Here is a 4637-nt window from a genome sequence, read left to right on the forward strand (position 1 = left end):
TGTGATCTGCCCACCTTGGGCTCCCAAAGTGTTGGGATTACAGGCGTGAGCCACCACGCCCAGCCACAGTTAACTTCTATATAGTTTTCAGGAGTATAAAATAATCCTGTCATGGGTATTTAACTTAGATTACTCATGTGCTAAGATCCAGAAGGAACCTTCCAGAATGGTGGTTTTCCATTTGTGTTCCACAGAACCCCAGGATGCTGAAGAGTTATTTTCAGGTATATTGGTTTTCTGTTACTGCTGTAACAAATTACCACAAATGTAGTGGCTTAAAACAACAAGGCTTTATTTATCTTACAGTTCTGGAGGTCAGAAGTCTGAAAAAGGTATTTCTAGGCTAACAACAGGGGTCAGGAGGGCTGTGTTCCTTCTTGGAAACCCTAGAGGAGAAGCTGCTTCCTTGCCTTTTCCAGCTGCTGGAGGCCGCCTGCGTTCCTTGGCTTGAGGCCCTTTCCATCTGGCTGGTGGCGTCTTCCTCAGATCAGATCACTCGGACTAACTCGCCTGTCTCCTGCTTTCACTTATAAGAACCTTTGTGATTACGTTGGGCCCACCCAGATGATTCAGGTCAATCTCTTCATCTCAAGGTCAGCTGACTAGCAAACTGAATTCCATCCACAATTCTAATTTCCTCTTGCCCTGTAACAAAACATGTTTATACGTTCCAGGAATTAGGAGTTGAACTTCTATGGTTGGCCATTCTACTGCCTACTACATCAGGTATCTCACAGATTTGAGTTCAAATTCTAAAACAGCAAAAACAGGTTATTTAAAATATTTAGAAGAAACAAAACACACACTCAAATGCAAAATGCACAGCTTTCTATTTTATTTTATTTCTGGATACAGGGTCTCACTTTGTTGTCCAGGCTGGAGTTCAGTGGTGCAATCACAGCCCACTGCAACATCAAGCTCCTGGGCTCAAGCAATCCTCCTGCCTCAGCCTCATGAGTAGCAGGGACTACAGGTGTGCAACAGCACACCCGGCTAATTTTCTTATATTTTGTAGAGAAGGGGGTCTCACTATGTTGCCCAGGCTGATCTTGAACTCCTGGCCTCAAGAGATCCTCCAGCCTTGGCCTTCTAAAGTGTTGGGATTACAGGCGTGAGCCACTGTGCCCAGGCAATGTACTGAATTTTAAACACCAGAGTCTACCAGTGTATTAACTTGTGCTGCTAGGTCACTCATTTGTTTGAGCACAGACCTTAGACGAAAACTTCTGCTGCCATCGATGTGCAGATGCCTTGTTTTGGCGGGGAGTTTAATAATCTAATACATGTGGTTCAGTTAGAGCAAAATCCAGTTATTTCCTCCAGAGTAATACCTATTCTGAATAGCAAAATTTTTATATATTGCATACCTGTAGTTATCTTGAAAGACATTTATCACATCTTCAAGAAGTACTTCAAGTGGCCACATATCACTTTCATAGCTTCTGAAGACAAGGATCAAAGGGCGATTTTAACAATGAAAAATGAAGGAAATGAAGCCCACTAATTCATCATACCTAGTTTTCTCCTCCAAGTTTGCTTTAGAACATTCTAAACATAATCATAAGGGACAACAGAGAGCTCAAAGCCACCAACTCAGTGGGGAAGGCAGATCATACCTCCCTACTATGCAGTGCAGAGTCCCTTGTTGGTGCGCAGTCAGTGGCAGAAAACAATTGCCCAATATTTTGGTGGGATTATTCCAGCTGTCTGGAGGGTATGGCCCTCAGAAAACTATCCACTCATTTTATTTAGTCTGGTGCAATACAGCTTCAACTCACTGTCCTTTTTCATATGTATTAATGTCCTTCAGGAACATTTGAGTGAATCCATCATATAATATCCTGATAGATCCTACATTTTCACAAGAGGAACATTAAAAATCATTGTTGCTTGTCAATATTGCATTTCTTGTGATCTTCACACCTACCTGCATGTTTTAAAAGTAGAAGAGAAATAATAATTTATCTCTTGACCTTGCTTCAACCTGGACATTTTCTATTGTATTTAGAGAGTGAAGACTGCTTCAGAGATACAAAGCTAACATCAGAACCTTTCTAAGAGACTGACATATTCCTATTCCAGGTTAGGTATGAAAGGTGAAGTCACAAATTAGATATTTTCCTTTGAATCTGATCTTTCTGAATTGTGCTAAAATAGCTCTCGCTGTGTTGACATCTACAGTCAATGAAGAATAAGCCACAGCGTTCTAATAGGCTACATCCTTTGAAAAAAGGATAAAACTGTTGTGCCCCCCCCAAAATTTAAATGGCTTAAATATATTAGTTTAATTCTCTCTCACAAAAAGCCTGAAGTCTTCGACAGAATGTCTGATTCTGTTATTTCCTGCATGTCTCAAGGTGTTTATTTTATCTCTATGCTAGGATGGGCATAGATTACTAGGGTCTTTTCTCTATACCTCTGAAGATATGGCTTTATTGTCTTTCAGCACAGCAATAAATAGGTATTAATAGAATTCTCATTCCTTTGGACTGTAATCTGTTCTTACTTTTTTCTCTTTCGAGGCTTTATCCTGAGCATTCTGGTTTTTCATTGCCATGTGTCTAGGTATTGGTCAGGACCTGGTGGGGCCCTTTCAATCTGTTTTTCATCAGCTCTAGGGAAATTTATCTTGTATTTATTTGTTCTCTCCCTCTGGTACGCTTTTTAGACATACAGATGTCTGAATCTCTCCTCCATGACTTCCATTGCTTTCTTTCATAGTTAGCAATTTTTTTGTTCTATAGTTATGCAGCTCAGAAAGATTCTCCAACTCAAACTTGGAAATCACTAATTGGCTCTCCAGGTCTGACTATTCTCGCTATTTAATCCAGCTTTTTTTTTTTTTTTTTTTTTTTTTTTTTTTTTTTTTTGACACAGAGTCTCACTCTGTTGCCCAGGCTGGAGTACAGTGGTGCAGTCAAGGCTCACTGCAACCTCCACCTCCTGGGTTTAAGCAATTCTCCTGCCTCAGCCACCTGAGTAGCTAGGATTACAGGCACACACCATCATGCCTGGCTAATTTTTGTCTGTGTGTGTGTTTTTAGTAGAGATGGGGTTTCGCCATGTTGGCCAGGCTGGTCTCAAACTCCTGGACTCAAACAGTCTGCCTGCCTTTGCCTCCCAAAGTGCTAGGATTACAGGCGTGAGCCACTGTGCCCAGCCAGCTATTGCGTTTTTCATTTTGATCAAAATATTAACTTGTTATGATAATTTGATCTTTGCCTTCTATCTAGCATCCACCCTAAAATATTAATTATGGTTTTCTAAAATCTTGATCTGTTGCTTATTAATTGCCTCCTTAGATTGTAATTCTTCTGTTTGCTGAATTGCTGTCTCTATTTTATGGTGTTGACTTTACTCATAAACATTCGGCATTCTTGGTTCTCTGAGCAACTTAGTACCTGAGAATCCTTGTTTTCTGCTTTTTCTGTTACCAGATTGTGGTAACACGCTGAGGGTTTGAGCCAGTAGCTTTTCTTGTGGGTGTGTGGAGGTTATCTTCTATCTTTCACTCCTTGCCGGATCCTGTAGGATACCGTTTTAGCTTTGTAGGAAATGCCACTAGTGTGTACTATTCTGCATCAGTGAGGGAGTAGGAAAAGCCTGCTGGCCTAGGATGCTCCATTTGGCTTTTTAATCTTCATGACCCTATGTGTTAGTGCCAGTCTTCACTGTTTTTCTGCACTATTATACACTTGGGCTATTTTCAAATCTCTATTTTATTTATTTATTTTTTATTTTGAGATGGAGTTTTGCTCTGTGCCCAGGCTGGAGTACAATGGCACGATCTTGGCTCACTGCAACCTCTGCTTCCAGGGTTCAAGCAATTCTCCTGCCTCAGACACCCAAGTGGCTGGGATTACAGGCATCCACTACCACGCCCACCTAATTTTTGTATTTTTATTAGAGAAGGGGTTTCACCATGTTGGCCAGGCTGGTCTCAAACTCCTGACCTCAAGTGATCCACCCACTTCAGCCTCCCAAAGTACTGGGATTACAGGCGTGAGCCACTGTGCCTTGCCCAAATCTCTATTTTAAATCATTTCATGGGATTTTAGGCAAGAGGAAGGGCAAACACATACGCTCAGTCTGCCATCTTGATCCACTCCTTTCCAAACACATGTAGAGTAGCTTGCGCTGCAAATGAACACAATCAAAAACAGAATTATCAGTGTGATCAGGGATGAGTCTAGGCTCTGTCACTTGATAATGTGGTGATCCTGGCAAGCCACACTTTCCACATTGGCAATGTAAGGCAAAAAACAGCACCTCGGATGGCTGCAAGGAATCATCTAGACAAAGCATGAAAGTGTTCAGCATAGTGCCAGCACTTGGCAAACCTTCAATAAATGGTAGTTTATTGTCACCCTTATTGTCATTGAGTGTAACAAAAGAAAATATACACTTCTGGCTGGGTGCAGTGGCTCATGCCTGTAATCCCAGCACTTTGGGAGGCTGAAGTGGGTGGATCACCTGAGGTGAGGAGTTAGAGACCAGCCTAGACAACATGGTGAAACCCTGTCTCTACTAAAAATACAAAAATTAGCCAGGTGTGGTGGCACATGCCTGTAGTCCCAGTGACTAGGGAGGCTGAGGCAGAAGAATTGCTTGAACCTGGGAGATGGAGGTTGCAGTGA

General features: G+C 41.8%; 1 long non-coding RNA gene across 1 annotated transcript; it reads right to left on the minus strand.

Annotated features, from left to right (window-relative positions):
- Positions 1-272: 272 nt before the first annotated feature.
- Positions 273-4335, minus strand: LOC129058810 (uncharacterized). The gene is made up of 3 exons (XR_008524216.2): positions 4083-4335; positions 1368-1442; positions 273-645 (listed from the first exon to the last, which is right to left on the minus strand). It is a non-coding gene; the product is annotated as an uncharacterized LOC129058810 (long non-coding RNA).
- Between the last annotated feature and the right edge of the window lie 302 nt (positions 4336-4637).

Source organism: Pongo abelii, chromosome 3 (assembly GCF_028885655.2).
Source record: "Pongo abelii isolate AG06213 chromosome 3, NHGRI_mPonAbe1-v2.0_pri, whole genome shotgun sequence".
NCBI classification, from domain to species: domain Eukaryota; kingdom Metazoa; phylum Chordata; class Mammalia; order Primates; family Hominidae; genus Pongo; species Pongo abelii.